At 41.4% G+C, this 19,442-nt stretch overlaps 1 long non-coding RNA gene across 1 annotated transcript; it reads left to right on the forward strand.

The window, feature by feature from the left end:
* Positions 1-2,793: 2,793 nt before the first annotated feature.
* On the forward strand, positions 2,794-16,129 carry LOC148213593 (uncharacterized). The gene is made up of 4 exons (XR_015794413.1): positions 2,794-2,899; positions 4,523-4,588; positions 14,569-14,733; positions 16,054-16,129. It is a non-coding gene; the product is annotated as an uncharacterized LOC148213593 (long non-coding RNA).
* The last annotated feature ends 3,313 nt before the right edge of the window (positions 16,130-19,442 follow it).

Here is a 19,442-nt window from a genome sequence, read left to right on the forward strand (position 1 = left end):
ACTTTCTCCATCAGGTTGCATGAGAATAGTAGAAAAAATTGTGGGGAGATGGACAGGGGACAAGTCTATTAAATAAAATAAATAAATAAAATAAAATAAAAATGACAGAAGAAATTTTAAATGTAGCAGTAACTTAAAGCCCCTCTAAAATGTGATCCATAGTTTTTAATTGTAGAATTTCATGAGTTGGTAAAAAAAAAATTAATGCTGGAGAAAAATAATATTGTTTGTTTGTTGATTTTAACTTCAGTTCAATTTAATTGTTGACCCGGCACACTTCTTTCTCCTGATTCTGCCTATTTCTGGAAGTATGGCTTCTAATATGCCACTAATGGACCACAGGCACTTCTTTGTAGCAACCAAGGTTCTATTACAACCACAACTGATGGAATCAAATCAGAATCAGGGCAATCAGGATGGCATAGTTGATGGTAACAAAAGAAATCTGTTGAATAAATAGAATAGCACGTTCTCTGCAGTCCTAACATTGGCTCAACCATTGGGACCAAATAAATAGCCTAATATTCTGGGTCTTAATGATGCCGAAAGTTGCCGGCCAGAAATGGTCGACACTTCAGCGGTTTGAGCCCAGCCTTCGCGTAGCAGAGTGAGCTCCTGTTTCCTCCCCCAGTTCCTGTCAACCCAACAGTTCGAAAACTCATGTGAGTAGATAAATGGGTACTCTCACTCCGGTGGGAGGAAAAATGCTGGCGGCGCCTTGCAAAAGGAGTCGGGAGCAGTTGCTGGTAGCGCGGAAGCCGCGCTCGCCCGAAAAAGGCGCGAAGCAACAGAAACCTTGCCTCCTGCGCTCGCCAGCTGGACTCTGCTCTAGGAAGGAGGCAATGGCAGACCACTTCCGAAACACCTTGCCTTAAAAACTGCAGGGACTCGTCCAGGCAGTTGCCGCAGAATTGGTCACGACTGAGTGCGGATTAAAAAAAAAAAGAACACTAATTAAGGAATGGTCTTACAACTGCTACATTTGAAGACTACTCACTCTTGGAAAATGGGGTTTCAATCTCTTGGAACTAGCCTAGCTAATAATTCCTCCCCTGCCAGGTACTGCTACCATCCCATAAATAACATAACCCCAGAATTATGTCTTTATCCCATACCAGCAGTATAGTATAGGGTAGAGTTTGCTTCGCACAAGGGCTATAGTTGAATGCGTGAAGTTAAATTTGAAAGGAGCTACAACAGCCTTTCCCAAATAATTTCTCCAGGTGTAAGCCATGGTAGCTGGGAATGATTGAACATAATCCAAAGCATTTGGTAGATCCCATGTAGGGAGGAATTTTCAGGTTCAATGTACTTTTCTTATGTCTTTTACATCAAGATCAGAATGGCCTAATAACCCCAATGTTGCCCTTGATCATGAAAAACTGCCCCCCAAAAACACCTCTTTCTTTCCTGCTGAATCCATTTTTTTCAGCCCCCCTCTTTTTGGGGAGTTGTGTTCATGTGACTCAATTCAGCCTTTATGCATCATTGATTTATTCCCGCCTAAAGTTTCCTTATTAGTGATTTAATGTGCTCCTCAACTCTCACAATATCAGTAAAAAGAACTGGTGTCATAAATTGAGTTGTCTAAATTGTAGTTGGGTATCCTTTTGGAGTGCTTTGTTAACTGTACATTTTGTCTCCTTGAGTGCTTATATTGGTCAATGTCTGGTCAGTGGTGCGGCTGGCATATCCTACTGGACCACAATGGAATGGAAGGACCTGCAAGATCAGGACACTCCTCCAATCACACCCTTAGAACACATCACTTGTCCTTGCCTTCTTAAAAAGGGTATACCCTGGATTTTTCTTACCTTGCTTCTGCTACTGTTCGCTTCAATGGGAAAAAACTAGCTTTCAGAAACAGGAAAGAGAAGCATAAGATTCTTTCAAGTCTGGGATGGGGATGAGATAAGACAACATCCTTTGATGAGAAACAGAGGGTTGCCAGGGTGACCTGGTACCCATGCAAATTGCAAGGTAGGAAAGGCTCAGCCAGCCAGCCAGCCAGCCTGCCAGCCTGCCTGCCTGCCTTCCTCCCACACTTAACCATTCGGACTCAGAGAAAGCCACCTGAAAGAATACTTTAACACTTTAACAATGAATCCACCTCTTCTTTATGGGTCCCCTTCTCTCTCATAGAAGTGATGCTGGCCATTCATATTGCAACCGCCCAAGAGCCAGCAATTGTTCCTCTTCTACAGCTGGGTTCCCAAGTTGCGCCGAATCCTGATGTGGATTACTTTGGTTTCGAGGGTTGGGCGGTTGCAATATGAATGGCCAGCATCACTTCTATGAGAGAGAAGGGGACCCATAGAGAAGAGGTGGATTTATTGTTAAATTATTAAAGTATGACCAAGTCAGCCAACTGAGGTCTACTCAATAAACTATGCTTAAACGTGTTTTATGACACTCCCCTTCTCTCCTTCGCCGTTCGCAGTCCCATCAGCTGGTTATTCCGCCGAGATTCTGATTCCTCCGGGCTTTCCAGAGAAGTATTAGCGTCCTAGCCGCCAGGTTTCTCGGCGGGGTCTCCCTCTCGGTCGGGGGAGAGGGAGGGCTGGGCTGCGGGGCCTCTGTATTGTTAGCCAGCTGCAGCGCCCACTCCTGTGGGTGCCCTGACTCCCCACTCCCACCCCCCGCGCCAGCTCCTTCCTCTGGCCCCGACTCGCGCGTTCGCGGCGGGAGAATTTTTGAACAAGGGCGCGCCCTCGGGCGCTTTGCAACGCGCGCAGGGGGCGGGGAGGCGCGGGGGACGGATCGCTGAGTAGTCGCCGACCGGACGAAGGGAGGGAGGCGGGTGCGGCGGAACAGCGGAGCCATCTCGGAGTGGTCTCAGCGATGTCTCGCTTTCGCTGAGGAAGGCGACGGTGGAGAACGGGAAGAAAAGGAAGCGAAGGTGAGGAGTGGGCAAGCCTCTCCTAATTTTCTGTGCACCTTTTGCCGAACCTCCCCCTTGGGGCTGAGCCACATGGGACGCGATGGGTTTGGGCAGCCCGTTCCTGAAACAGCCACGCCTTCTGATCCGCAAATATGTCTTATGGCTTAGCCTGTTGTAGGAATAGAGTCACCAGCGCTTAAGCAATCAACCTTAGTTAACCAAGTAAACAAAGCACAGGTTTGCCCTTCCCATTAGACCAGTGTTTCTCAACCTCAGCGACTTTAAGATGTGTGGACTTCAACTCCCAGAATTCCCCAGCCAGGATGGCTGGCTGGGGAATTCTGGGAGTTGAAGTCCACACATCTTAAAGTCGCTGAGGTTGAGAAAAACGGCCTTGGACTAATTTTGGCTAGCCTCGATATCCACCTCCTGACCCTTTGTGGAAATCACAGCCCTAGCCTTGGTCTTCAGGTCCCTCTGCACAAGCTCAGGCAGGTGGATAGTGCTGGACCTCTTTGCCAAGCCCCGTTTCTCTTGTCTTCTGATTCTCCCCTTTTGGCCGCAGTTCAGGTGTATTTTCTAGGCTATTGACATAGCCATGCTTTTCCCCAGGCTGGATCCCTCCAGATGCATTGGACAGCAACTTTCCTCATCCCTGGTGGTCAGCAAAATGCAAGGTTGCTTGTGTAGGATGCCTCAAAATTGCCCTAATCTTTATTGTCATCATGTATTAATCTTATTATTACTATTTTGCTTTTGGAGTAGGTGATGGAAATACCAAAAGAATGAATGGGATTCCCGTTCAGATTTTGGATTGCCTATGCATATACACACAGTTGTACAAATTAAAGTTCATATAGGCATGTGTGCATTCTGCACAGTTCCAGGAAAGAATTGACATCTGTTGTATGAACCGTGAGGCATTCTACAAAATATCATTTCTGTGATATATCATCCATTAATGCTGGGTGCAGTTGGGGCATTTGTTTAATCAGGAACCCAACAGACACCAGAGGAATGGTAGCCCACTGATCTACTAATGAATGCAGTGTTATCTCAGTAAACCCTACAAATTCTTTGGACAGCAGCTTGAAACCACATGTAAATGCAATGTGAAGTTATAAATGACTGAAGGGAAGGAAATGCTTTGTTCACACCCTTCCCCTCGTAAACCCTTTGGGTCCTGCTAATTGCATCTCACTCCACTCATATATTCTTGGAGTGACATTTCTGGTCTTGTCTCCACTGGAAAGAAATGTGTTTTGTTTTTTACAGGCTTGTATTGGGAAGCCACAAGAAATAGCAACCACAACATAAATATTCAAAAGTACAATCAAGCTGTTCCTTGTGTGCTGCTCAAAATATCACAAACCACAGATAACCTGAAGAGCTGCTCTATTAGATCAGACTATACACATCTCTGTAATCCAGCATTATGTCTCCAAGAGTGGCTAGTTCACCTGCCAGATGTTGAGGACTCAGGAGTTTGCTACAGAGCTTCTCTGTTCCCTTGTACTGAAGCCTATTCACCATGAATTTGTATAGAAAATGTCAGGGTGGAAAATGGGAGGAGCTATTCAAACTGCTTTCCTAAAATTTGATGAATTAACTTGAAATAAGTGATGTTCCTTTAATACACAGCTCCTGGAAACGATAGGATTTGAGTTCCATTGACCCTCAGGTGGCTGAGTTCATCCATCCCACAAGGTATGATTTGGGTAAATTATGGTTGTTGAATAAGCCAGCTGGCTGGGTTCACACATGACTAAGCCATGGTTTACAAACCATCATGGCTACAATCACTCAGCATGCACAAATGAAGTCCTGACCTTTCCTCTCATTTACACCTTAATCGAGTTTAGAATAAAAAGATACTGTTTCAAAGAGTTGAAGGAAAAGTGGTTCACTTCTTTGCATCTTTGGCTTTACCAGGCACCAGCCGTAGCTCTAACCCCTGTGTCGCTCCTGCCCTAAACAGGGCTTCTTCCACCCCAGTTTCAAACAACCCTCCCAAAGTGCAACTCTTTGCCAAGAGGCATGTGTGGTCTTGTCCAAGGCTTGCTCTCTATCTTCATCAGAGTATGGTGGGTGGGTGCTCATGTTCCCAATGAAACAGAAATAACTGGAAGACCCCCAAGCAGGATTGAACTGGCAGGAGAAAAATTCAACTCAAACATCTCTAAAATTTCAGTTGGGAATCAACAGAAAAGGGAAAGCAGCACTGAGCATATGCAAAATACAGCGGAGTGAGTACTCTTCCCACCCCCGCCCCACTCTCACACACTTGCAACCACAAAGGAGGGCTTCCATCATGGTGAGATCCTTTCGAAGCAGACTCTGGACCCAGCTTATCTTCTTGGCATCTTCCTTGACTTCTGTCCTGGCAGAATCTCATCAGGATCTGCTCTCTGAAGACTAGGAAATAGAAGAGGGAAGCTTTGACTCCTACCTTAACTCAGGCAACTTCAAGGGAAGGAAGTTTCCTATTCCTTTTTCCTTGCCTCCACCCCAATTACAAATCATCTCGGGAGGGTCTTGAAGTTTTCCTGAATTCAGTGGGATGGAATGAGATAGGGTGGGAGCAGTTGGTAGAGAAGCTTTGTATATGATTACAAAGAAATGCTCCGAAGAAAAATTCCCCTCCCATCAACTGCCTTCCTATCCTACACTGGCCCCAAAGGATTTACCTGGTAAACAGAAACATTTTCTCTCCCCCAACCCTCGGTTCTTTGAAAGTGCAATACTGCTGTATGTGTCAACTTAGAGGTAAGATCCACTGAGTTCAGAGGAGTTTGCTCCCAGATAAACAAGTATGACGTTAATTTAGGACCATACCTTTGCATGGATTGTCCAGTCTGGCCTTAAGAGATCCTCCTGCCAGAAATGCAACAATATAGTTATAGTATCCCCCTCCCCCCATACCTTTCTCTCTGTTGGTTTCTCTTTAAAACGTCAAAGGGCCATGCATAGAAGGTGACTTGCAGAAGGTTAATCAACTTAGTTGTAGCTTTCAGCTCCCTTCCCAAAGAATTCTTTGATGATGAATGTATATATGTATACGGTTGTGGTAAAGGTTATTTGAAAAATGGGGATTAGAGGAAAAAAAGAAATAACCTCATCCAGGATCAAATGTCAGATCACACTTTGACTTGAGTTCCAATCTTACTGGAGCAAGACTTTGGGTAGATGCCAAAATTCTTATACAGCAGAAGGAGCAGGAGAATTTGCCCTCCTCCAACAGGGTAAAATTGGCTTTGTTCATTTTGAAGTATGTGAAATACATACATGTTATTATAAAAGAAAGGGTTGGGCCACCCCAAGGCTGTTAAGTCTAGGGTCTAAAATGATCTAGCTAAACCACCATGGTTTATACAGTTTTTTAAAAAATCAAATCATGTATACAGTTGTGCGTGGAAATCAGGCCCAAGTAGTCTGTTTCCCACTGGAGCAGAGTTAATGAAATTCACTAACCTCTTCTTTGGCACTTAACAAATGTTCACCAAAAACATCCAGTATTTTTGCCAACCAGGGCAAAAATGGCCCCATCATTTTAAAAGAAGGAAATGTTGTGACCTTTATGATGAAATCATTTATTTATGGTTAATAATGGCTTTTTCTTACAGATTTGGAACTTATTTCTAACACTCACCTTTGAAGGATGCTGGTTAAAGCCATTTATAAAGAAAACAGGTCTGCTCTCCATAGTGTTTAGAAACAATGATAAAGGGGAAGGATGGGGCCTGACAGACAGTATATCACCATAAATATGGACAAACAGAACTTGATCTGCCTACTGATAATAATCACTGATAGAGAAAAGTAAAATGCAGCTAAAGTCAAACACTTTTGACTAATGAGGGCCAACGTTGGCCAGACGTGGTGCATGAAACTGCCTTGTGCCAAGTCAGACCCTAACATACTATGTCTATAGCTCACCCTTTTCCATCTGTGCCTGGAGAGGTCATGGATTAAAATTGAGGCTTTTTACATGAAAAGCTAATACTTTTCTGAGTTAACCAATTTTCCCCTTGAGGAAGAAACTGAGGCAACTTGTACCTGATTTGCAACACATTTCTGATATTACATTTGGCCAAATGAATGAGACTAGTAATTCTAAAAATACCAGTTTGAAACAGAAATACTAGGAAATGCCAATTCAATTTTCTTTTTTGGCCAATATCAGCAATGATGCAATTTTTGAGGGACTTGTCATGCTTAACCCCAGATAAGCATGTCTGTGTGCACAAACAATGCACATCTCATCACAGTGTAACTTTTTTGATGTTGTACTAGCCTTATGTATTAACCTATACATTAAACACTTTGGTATAAGTATCTCCACCTGCTGCTTGTCTGCTTTTTTAGCCCACTGCATAATGCTTTCCCCTGTAATACCTTTGAAGATGCATTGTAAATATTTATGTACACTTTTTTGCTCAAACGACATAATGAACTTAACAGCTGAATGGGAGCCAGCAATTTAACATAAGCTTTTTTGATCCTGGCATCATCTCCCTGTCAAGAAGAAAATCAGTACCTACTGAACTTCTGCCTGCTACACTGCATTTTGCAAAACAATAATTCTGAAGAAAAGCAAGGGCATTATTAGCTACAATAAATTGATGCAACAAATTGATACTACATATATAGTATCAATTTGTTGCATCAATTTATTTATCCAGATATTTGTAGCCTCTACAGTGAAACCTGTAACCATCTTTAGTTCATCTTTCCCATCCCTAAATTTGGAAGCTGGTGTTTGTAATAACATAGACATTTTGTTCTATAGAATGATAATTTCCTAGATTTTTAATAGATACCTGTTACAGCACAATCCTATGTCTATCTCAAAAGTTTCACTAATTTCAGTGAGTCCAATTCTCAGTTTTATACCCAATTCTCAGTGTATAAAACTGCAGCCATAGTGGCCACATAAAAAAGAAAACATTGTTCCTGCATTCTACATGTTCAATAAGAGGGGGACTTTTGTCACCTGTAATTTGTTTGTCATGTAAGCTACATCTGCTGAAATGTCCTCTTTTACAGATCTAAAATGTGTGGGAGACTTGTCTTTTGTTTATGCACCTGCTCACTCTATCTCCAATGTACCATCCATCATCAGTTTCAGCTACCCCATTTTTCTTCAAGCTCACCTCTGCTCTGGAAGTTCTTCCTCTATGATAGCTATGATGATAAAATAGAGCCTCTCTGGTCAGAGGCAGTATGTCTAGAGCTGAGGGTAGTCTCATTCCTACTCCCAATTGGAAGGCTTCCCTTGGGAATTTGACTTCCCTAGTCCTCAGTTTCCTTTTCTATTAATTTTCTCCTCAAATATTCAAGATTCACCTAGTTCAATTTCTCACCTGAAGCCCCCTCAAATCAATTCCACTACAATGAACTGATCCTCCAAGTCTCATTTTCCCTTTGTCCCCGCTCTGAGAAAACATTCTGCACTGTGGCCCAGGTCTCTCTTCATGCATCTTCAGCTCAACAGGCTTGCTGGAAATGTGATCTTATTTATGCGAAGGTCAATGGGATTTATTCCAGATAAGTAGGTATGGGGCTGCTGTTTATAAAGCAAAAGGCCTGGAAAGGCAGCCATCTTCTGTTTATCTGAAAGTACAATAGGATCAAAGAAGAAGATTCTCCCCTACTACCTTAATCAGCCTAGAAAGCACAGACAAAAGTACAATCAGTTGGTTTGCATGTCCATTTTGATATTTCAAAGTGTTTCTTTGCCCCAATGTTCTATTACTATTAATTTTTATTTACTTAACATTTTCTAATGCATCTTTTCACTGGCCCTACTATAATTTTACTATATGGTTCATTCTACAATTTTGTTACATCATGGTGGGACTTTCTTTGAAAGGTTAGTGGAATTTGCAAAAAGGTGTTGCAATATGGAAAACAGACTTTGCCAGAATTTCAGCCACCCTAAGCTCTACCCCACCACCATTTTGTATCCCCATTCCCAAGCAGGTGGGTCAGCATTCTGTGGCTGCTGAACCCATTCAGTCCTCATCACTGGATTGTTGACCCTCACCACCACTTAGGGCTTTCTCCCACAAAGCTGTTTATCCTACATGCTACAAATCCCATGGTTTCCCAAACTTTTTATAAATGCCTGATGTCATCTTGGCTAGATAAGCAGCAGCCTTCATAACCCTGAAATCAGTAACTGAAGGAGTGATGATGATGATGACGATGATGATGATGATATTTTAAGGTTACCTGCCTTGTCAATCTGAGCTTTTTGTCAGAGTAATAGGTAAGAAATCTTTTTTTAAAGCAGAATATTACAAGTTAAGACTGTTACTCTTTTTGCCAGAAAATACATATTTACTTTCTTTGTTTTACCTGTATTAAGAAATATGGGAAGATTCCATTTATTAATTCAAAGTCATTTATACATTCTTCCATGTCATCCGTATCAGAAGCATTCTTACTATGATATGGTAATATGAGAGCAAGCTATTTTGGGTTGGAATTCTAGGAATTGCTGAATACTATAGGGAATCTGGTTGGATAGGGCAGAATTATGTCTCCCTTGACTATTGATTAGCAAATACATTGATCAAGGAGTTTCATACTATCTTGGAGGAGATCAGGCACCCTCTTGTGGGAAAAGTGGTTGCATATATTAGCAGAGACCATTATGACAAGTGTCATTATAAGGTGTAGTCACTCATTGGACTTAACTTTATTGTGGTGGAGTACTGTTTATTATTTAAAGTGAACTTAAAGACCTAGCTTAGTTGTTTTTGTGTTCTCTAAATCTAGTTTTCTTTGATAAAATTGTTTCAGTCAGTATGTCCTGAAGATGCCAACAGAATACTTGAGGTAAATACTTGAGTAAAGGAAATAAGTCCACAGTTGTGAAAGATGCTACACAAATGGCTGCCTGTTCTTACATGGTCAGACCTAAGTACTGTAATTATGCTCATAACTATATTTTCAATTACTTTTGATAAAGTCTCTCCAGTCGTCATCGTTGTCGTCATCATCATCATCTTCATATCATAAGCAAAGCCCCTGCTGGATCAGACTGATGTCTGTGCAGCCTGTGGGTATAATATAGGTTTGATTTAATGGTATCTCCTCTAGCAGCTCCCTTGGGCCACTGCATTTTTCTTGGTTGAAAATAGAAAGGAATGTAAGAGTTGGAAGAGGAAAATGACCCATTTAATTCAGCAAGCTCATTGTAGTGGCCAGTTAGATGCCTCTAGGAGATCTGCAAGAAAGAGATGGAACCATGTCACTCTCCTTTCCACTGTTTGTCCCCTCTGATAACTCGTATTAGGCACGTACTATTTCTGGTCCTGAATGTAGCACACATATAGCTATTGTGTGAACAGTAACCATGAATATTCTGGAATTTTAACAATGCCCTTTAAAGCTGCCTCATATCCTGACTTTGATTAAGTCTGCATCATTTACCCAGCAAGAATCAAAGGTCAGGAAGTCAGAAATGTCTTGTCATTAATGTTAGCACGCTCCTCTAATATACTTGAATGTAAGCTCTCAAAATGGTACATATAGTCCACATTCCCTTAAACTCTCAGAGTAGAGAGATACCAATGCTTTATTATGTCCTACCCTCATGGTCATGTATGGGTTTTTACATGACTTGTAAAGCTATTGCCCTGTATGTAGTATTCTAAAGTATGAAGGCCCGTGAGTTCGATTTCTGGTAGAGTGCTTGAACCCCATAGAATAACATCTGGCTACCTGTATATGAAGAGCCCCAATTAAAGAGGAAACCAATCATGCAGTGCCTCCTGGTGATCAATGTAACTGAAAAAAAAATCTCACCATAGAAAGGCATGGGGTCACCATGGAGAGGAGACAGGTATAGGAAGACACATTCTTCCTCCCTAGATACTAAAATACTCCCTTGTTTAATAAAGGAGGGGGGTGTAGTTATGTATATGTAGATATTCTTGTACTAGAATTTCCTGAGAAATGAGCTTTCTTCTCACACATAAAAATAAGTTCATATGTTATTTGGACATCAGCAATGTTTCTTTCCCTTTTTCCTTTTTAACTAAGCATCAACAGGTTAAGAAACAAAATTTGCAAGCCTGGGGAAATGGTATATATAGATTTAACAGCAACTCCAGTCTTGGGCACCAACAAGCTATAATTAGAATTTAATACTATGTGTAGAGGAGTGATCTGCATGCTGCTTGAAAAATTGGAGCCTTTTTCAACACTTCTAAACCTTCTGCATCCTCGATTGGACTCCAACTTGCTCTACACAATGTCTTCCAACTGAGACAAACGTGATACAAATAAGAACAATGAGATCAGCAACAATCTAGCTTTAAATACCACAAACAAAGGGGCTAATTGGAGTACATCTAGCCCCAATGCAGTCTGCACAACTGGTTAGCCTGGAGAAGCAAAGAAGAGAATGGGTTCCCCAGACTTCCCCAAAGGGCCTTTTTCCTTGTGAATATGTGATCACCCTTGCCACAGGGATGATGCAGTTTAATAATTTATTTATAATAATATCCATTTAAGCAAAAGATGACAAAATGAGAGTCTGAAACAGTGAGGTAGATAATGATATTAAATTAAATTATTTATACTATTTAGTGTTCTCAATCCTTCCTTCCTTCCTTCCTTCCTTCCTTCCTTCCTTCCTTCCTTCCTTCCTTCCTTCCTTCCTTCCTTCCTTCCTTCCTTCCTTCCTTCCTTCCAAAATGCTCATTAATGTAATAGAGCAGGGCTGCTTAGTTTCAGTTCCAAAGTGTTTGTGGGAACTGGGAAAAGGAATCAGAAACAGAACAGGGGAAGTGGTGGCAAGAGGAAAGAAAAAAGAGAGGGAATGGCTATGGTCCCACTCAGGGTTGCTTTAGCTTACCTTGGGTGTCAAAAGATTAGCCCTAGTAGAATTTATCCCTGAACAGAGAAAAGGGTTGTTATTCAAGTATAATGAAATCTTGATTTACCAGACCTTCATGTAATAGATTTCTCATTCAGTGGACCAGTTTGGCTTTGGTTTATGTCATGTATGTAATGATGTCATTATGCTGATGATAGAATTTGCATTGCTTATGGAATGATGTCATTATGCAAAGAACATAGATGATGGGAGTGATATCATTTCCATAATGACATCATTACACAATTAATGGAATTTGTGTTGTTTGCTGAATGATATTATCATGCAAATGATAAACATTATGCAAATAGAATCATTTGCATCACAACGTCATTACCTTAATGACATAAATGTCATCATGTTAAATTAAAATTGCTGCAATGACCTAATCTTTGCATTATCAGATTTTGCCTAATAATGGAAACTCTCTCCCACTTGGAATGAGGTTTCACAGTATGTACGTTATATAGGAATCAGTACACTGCTAGGCCCACGAACAGACTGCTAATGTTGCGAAGTCTTAGTTTAGGACGGCGGGGGGTGAGGGGAGAAAAGCATGCAGAATACTTTTTTCCTAATGGATGAGTCTGGTGACCCATCCTTTTTAAAAGAGAGAGAGAGAGAGGAATATCTGCATGGCTCTTTCTAGGCCTGCATGACCTCATCTGATTCTGACTAGGTATCTAGAGAAATACCAAGCTGGTGGGGTGAAGGGTGGGTGGGAATGGGGAGAGAGGAAGAGAAAGTGAATGTCGCTGTGGTTTGCAAGAGGTGGCATTTTTAAAAAGGATATTCTGTACGCTAACTGAAGTGAAGTATAAGTATGATTGCTGCCACAGGGATCATATGATCATAGAAATGAGGGGCTTTTTTGGGTTTGATTTAACATCCCACCTTTCATTCAGGAGTTCAAGGCAGCATACGTCATGCTTCCTCCTCCCATTTTTCCTCACAGCAAGGGAGGTTGCACTGAGAGTGAGTGACGGACGCGAAATCACCCAGTGAGCTGCTTTTGCAGATTTCCTGTCTGGGCTCAGGGTGCTGGCCTGGGTCCTGTGATGAGATTCCGCAAGATAGTGGTTCCGGGGGACCTATGGAGGGATTGGATGGCATCCATATACACCAAAGAAACCAAAACTAACCATCCATGGGAAGGACTCTAGTGGTTAATGACTGCTGTAGCAAGATGTAATAGAATGTAATAGAAAATGAAGGCCATCTAGCCAATCCAGAGTTCTTTGCAGACCATAATGAGAAACCAGTCTGACGTGATTGATCCTGCAATGCTCTCAAGCCTTTCTCCTTCATGCCTCCTCATCAGTCAAGGAAACCTGCAAAGGAATTGCAGTGTGCTGCTCCGTGTACAGTGGAACCTCGGTTTACGAACTTAATTCGTTCGGTGACTCTGGTCGCACCCCGAATTGGTCGCAACCCAAAGGAAATTTCCCCATAAGGTTCAATGTAATTACCGTTAATCCGTTCTGGCGTGGAGTACAGGGAGGCAGCTATTGCTTGGAGGGAGAGTCCCCCTCCCTACAACCACATGTCAGGGGCAGAAAAATGGCCGCGGACCACGTGTCGGGCGGAAAAATGTCCGCGGACCATGTGTCAGGGGCGGAAAAATGGCCGCGAACCACGTGTCAGGCGGAAAAATGGCCGCAGACCACGTGTCAGGGGCGGAAAATGGCCGCGGACCACGTGTCAGGGGCGGAAAAATGGCCACGGACCATGTCATGGGAGGGAAAATGGCTGCGTATCCTGTTCATACCCCAAGGCGGAGTTCGCAAACCGAGGTAAATTTTTGCGGCCGGAGCTGGTCGTAACCCGAAAAGTTTGTTAACAGAGGCGTTCGTAACCCGAGGTACCACTGTACTTCTCTGCATTCCATCCACCTTGCATTCCACTGTAAAAACATGTGGTTTGAAGGGTGTCTCCTAGAATACCCATGGCTACTTATAAACTGTTTTTCTGATTATTTCATGTCAGTCTTTGCGAATACATAGGTAAGCCATCCTTACTATCCATATGCACACAAAAAAGGATTTTTCTGGGATACAGTTCTCAGCATTTCTTAAAAGAAGGTAAAGACTTCCAGATTTTAACCTCAGCTCCTGGTGACCTCAACTCCTGGTGGCATAATATCTCCAGGTTGCAAAAGTATAGAACTGTTCAGCCATTGTCTGCTTCCAGGAAGTTGTTTCAGTTTTTCTGTGTAGCTTGCAGTCTTGGTATTCCCTGGTGTCTCCCATCCAAAAGCTAATTACATATGACTCTGCATAGCTTTTGAACCCAGACAAGGTCATCCACGTCTGAGAGAGCTGGAAAGTCCTCACTGAAATTCTAGAAAGGTCTTCTAGCCACCGTCAGCAGTACTGAACAGATGGACTGATGATCATATGAAAGCAAGGCATACTTCAGCTGATCAGGAAGACTAATTAACATTATTAGTTTTAGAAAATGTTGGTTGTGTTATTGATCTGTAAGCAATCTCCTTTACAGTGTTAATAGAACAACAAACCTATCTTCAAGGGCAGAATTCAAGAAGGCAGATTATATTGCTTTTTCTCTCATTTTTCCAGAAAAGATGTATTCTACTTAATCTTGTTTTAACTAGTAAAGGGAAGAAAAAGGCTACCATATATATTCTAACATCTAGGGGCAACCACGCAACATATGTAAGAAAGGGGCAAGGTTTCAATCTTATGGTTGCAGGTGCCATCTTTTCACTCAACCCCCCCCCCCCCCCAATGCAGACACTCCTGCTAACACGTAAACATTACCCATGTGTTTGTTTCAGACAATATATGTGTGCACTGATCCAGATGGAGTACTGATGGCTTGGCAGTCTGGCTTCTGAGTCAACGAATTCAGCTTCATAGTAGAAGTGGCTGGAATAGAAACTGCCCAGCTTCTGATACTAGCAGATAATTTTCCTGTTCACATTGGAACATTTCTGAATAAGGTACAGTATATGGAAGTCAAACCTCAATGTTTAGTTCCCCTAAAAAGCTGCTTTAAGTAAATCATGCGTTCCTGCAGTGCCCCCTTGTGGCCATTTGTGAGCAACCAAAGTGATACGCAGTTTCACAATCTATAGCTTAGTTAAACTATTTTGAGGCTTCATTACAGCTGTTGTCCTATTTTAAAGAATGTTTGACTTAATAGATTAAGCAGCCCTGTCTTAAATCCATGCATCATCCATGCATTATAGTCTACCCATCTTTTGATTTGTGTATAATAGTTTGGAGGAAATCACCAATTAAACTAAGTGGATAAATTAAATCAAACCTGAAATATAACCTGGCTGATAATTGTAAATAAATTTCTCCCTTCTTTCTTTTACAATTCTCAGCACTAGATGAATTGAAGGTGAATGAGGCCACAAGCTGACCATAAGCAACCAGCATTTGGTTTCTTCTAGAAAAATAAAATATATAATTCAAATCAATCATTATTTGCAGCATGCTTCAGAGCAGCTCTCCATCCCAAATTATTTTATTAAACAAAATGATAATGATGTGGATAGATAGGTGAAATAGCTCTCTAATAATTTGAGTGTCATGGACTGGCTGCTGAGCTAACCACTTTTGTTTGTATAAACATTTGTTGATATGGATTCTAGGAATCCATATCTTTGTGAAATGCAGCAATTAATATTTTAGGAACAACTGCAGATAAGGCTGATTTTCCTCCTGCATCTAACTGTTGCACAATTTGCGTGTATTCCCAAACAGTAACAGTGTTACATGAAGCTGATGGCCATGCAATTATCATCTCCCGTAGTCATTCATCTCCTATACTAAGGAGCTGTTGTAGAATTATAAGTAGATTTCCTATCACTGTATAAAAGGTTGTGTCCTGGCTTTGGACAGCAAATTCCAGGGGAAGATGCCATTTCTGGGGAGTGTTGAGGCTTGCTCCTCCTCTCCATAACTTCAGCTCTTTTCATGTGTGGAGGGAACTGAAGCCCTGAAACATATCATGAAGAAAAGGCCACATCCAGAATGTACCATCACCACTCATGAAATTCCATCCAGAGGACTCCATACTGTTCAGTCTAGACAGCAGCTTACAAAACGGTTGTTCATCTGAACATTTGCAGGGCAAGAACTGCTCCAGGACCAAATAGTTCCTCTGTTAATTAATCCTTTTAGCCTGCACAAAGGGCTTGAATGATTGTACAGTTAAGAGTTGCACTTTCTGTTTTATCATTATTGTTTTTACTGTCAGTGGTTTTGGTTTTGGTTTCACTGGTGATTTTTATTTATTTTTATTTATTTAGATCACCATGTTCGTAGCCATTAGCCAACATCAAAACTATTGTTCCTAGAAAACAGGTTGAAGTATACGGTGGCCTCAAGGCTGATTGAATTCAGGTTGGTGCAGTGAATGTCTCCTTCCCTACCCTCAGCCAAAGTGCAGGACCAAAGAGCCATCAGATTGTTTTGGTGTCTGAAGCCGAACATGCCCCAAGCACTTCTTACCTTCTCAGGCAGCAACAATTGACTCAAAAACTGACAATATAATTACATAACTAACCACTTTCTGCCTTTTCATTAGGCTATGTGCCTCAGGTTACTGCCTTATTTTGCCTAATGAAATGGTCCTGAGTAGCCTTACATCTCTGAAAGAGATTAACAGTGCAGGTCCTCAACTGTCTGGCTTCTGACTTGTCCTTGCCATTGAGAGAACATTGGTTCTTAGCTGGATTACGTGTAGCTGGAATTGGATGGGCAGGCCATCTCTCCACTCATTTGGCTGGCGGTGGCTTGGAGCATCAGCAGCTACCCTTCCAGAATACTTAGAAGGAATAGGTCTTGGAGACGTATTTTAAGAGTGCTTCTTGCATTCTTGATGATAGGTTTTACGTACTGGTCCTTCTTCCCAATGGCCTTTTGCTTCCTTTCACTTCATTGTTTAATATCTGTGTGCAATGTTTTGGGAAAACTCACATGAAAAGGATTGTGGTATAGTACTCTCTTCCATCTTTCCTTTCCATCTAGGACCAGAGAACATTTCAGTATCCTGAACCATTGTTTGCAATCAATGCAGAGAAATCAAAACTGGGCACCGAATAATTCAGGCAAAAGAAGTAGGCTCATAGGAGAACTGGGATTTCATATCACACTGAGCTTTAATATGGTTTGTTTGGTCTTAGTTTAGTATTGTGTGTGGACTCACATAATTTAGGATTTAACGTTGTATGAACTAGGTTATAGTGGCATGTTGAACAAACCATAGCTAAGTGCAAAGTATGACTCCAAGTGCACTTTTGGTTGGTAAAAGTTTAAACTGGGAATAAGTGTTCTTGTAAAATTCAGTCATGTAGTTGGGAACTGGCCTTGTTCTGACAATTAATCTAGGATTAAGAGCATAGCCAACACTGGTTTTGCTCTGGTTAAGTTCTTGAGCCCAAAACCATAAATCTGAACACATTTTGGCTATAGTAAGAAGCTGTCTCTGAAAAATGTCAGAAAAAGTAGCAACTAAGATTGCCAACAGGAATCAGAATAAATAATGTGAATAGTGATTCTTCCCATAAATCACTCAAATTTCTGTGGCTACCTGGATTACTGTAGTATGTTTATGTGGCATTACCTGTGAAAAGTGGCCAGAAAGTAAAAATGTACAAAATGCTACAGATAACTATGCTGTTATAGATTATGTGACCTGAACGTTGGAGTAATGCAACTGGTATGTAGTCACTTCCAAGCACAATTCAATTTTTTTAATGTTATTGCTTTAATTTGCAGAGACGGAAAAAAGTACAAAAAGAGAAAAAGACAGGGGGAAAAAAGAAAAAACTACACCCAACCCCCCCCCCCCAACCCCTACCTTCTAAGGGAAAAAAACCCTGCAAAAACACATTGTTATACTTTTGACAAATGGCTTAGTTTTAAAATGCAACATTAAAACTTGACTCCATGGAATAATATTGATATTGCTAATTCAAGATCTGGGAGCTCTGAAATGGTGCAGTTGGTGGGAACTGAAGCCTAAAACCTCTGGAAGGAAGAAGGGCGAGGAGGGAGTCAGAATAGAGAGAAGCATTCTGTAAGCACTGGGCAGGTGCCTTTCAATTTCAAGACTGGGAAAACAGCAGCCAAAACTCCATTAACTCTAAAAGGTGGGAGGGAAAAATATTTAACCTCTAAAACTATCATTCACATATAGGATGGGATTTCTGTATTCTGCAGCTATCTGATCCTCTGTGAATCTTTCTTCGTTCTTGTCTTCAATAAAACAAATGATCTAGGAGGATTACATTTTTAAAAATTCTGTTGTTAGCTAGTTCCTGAATGCAGGACTGAGTTTCTGAAAGATGTCAAGCCTGACTCATCTGACTCCTACTCCTGATGCACATTTATCGGTCACCATCATTATTAGTATATAATACTATTGAAATGTGAGCTTGTGGTCATAGATAAAGACCTGAAATATGGAAAACGTGACTAATTCCAAACAAACTGCACTAATTTATTCAGTGGGATTTATTTATTTATTCCATGTGTTTGTGGTAAAATTTGGAGTTCAGGAACCATCATGATAGTGCACATACAGACCCATAGATGGATGGCTGTGTATGGTTCACATACACACCCAATCCTCTGTAGTGGCAATGCGGAAGACCATTGTTATTTTGAGTTTAGGTGACATAGTTTCTGACATGATTTCTCCTGCACATGTTAAGAAAGCCCACTTTGAATCATAATAATGTTTCGTTGGCTTGTTTTTCACTTTTACTTAGAAGGAGGTGGGAGGAAAACCCTCAGGATTGTTTAGGTTAAGCACTAGCTTATCTACAGTTCCCAGACTCTGGAATCCTTTGATGAGCAGGTATAACTTCTGGTCACTCTCACAGCCCCTGACTCCAAAACAGAGTCATGGGATTGCAGTGCCAGACGTTGATAAAAAGCCCTGACGTTGCCCCTGGAGTTTGGAGAGTGGACACAGGCCTTGGGACTAGGCGCTGTGTTATCTAAGCCATCTCGGGGTCTCTCCGCTGTTGCCTTATGATAGCTCCCAATAGTAGGGGAAGAGTTGTATCATCTTGCTTGGTATGTTATGCTTTTATACGATGCTCTTGTATTCCTGTTCAAATCTGTTTGCTAGGGTTAACAATAAAGCTTAAAATCTCCTCACCTGCTGGTGTGTTCATTGTCTTTGGATCTAACTTCTGACTACATAAAAACGACTTGTAAGAGTTACAGAGCTTTATCAAAAGATCTTCAGATTAATGAATGCAAAATTTAAGATATAGCCAAGGTTCAGGAATGATTACAACAGGAGTGTTAGTTGTAATGGTGTGGATATGCTCCTTACCACAACTGCCACTCTTAATCTCCCAAACCATTAGGTTTGCCCTCTTTTCCTTTCTAAAGACCATTCTGTGCCATGTAGGAATGGTTGCCCCCTTTGTTCCACAAATTCTCATGGTGATGATGGTGGGGGTGGGAGTGAACCCTATTGCATATGTATAAACAATGGATATAGAAACATGAGCACTTAATGCTTGAAGTACAGTTGCCAAATCTAATGAGCATCCAAGCAGCTCATTGATAAAATAATGCAAGGAGAGTTGGTATTGATTATCTAAAAGCTTTTCAGTATTCAGAGAAAGAGCTCCCTAACTTTGGCGATCCAAGAAACTACACACATTCTAATCTGCAC

This window comes from Python bivittatus, unplaced genomic scaffold (genome assembly GCF_059951505.1).
Source record: "Python bivittatus isolate LINGU-HERP-01145 unplaced genomic scaffold, Pbiv_v1 ctg000980_np1212, whole genome shotgun sequence".
NCBI classification, from domain to species: Eukaryota; Metazoa; Chordata; class Lepidosauria; order Squamata; family Pythonidae; genus Python; species Python bivittatus.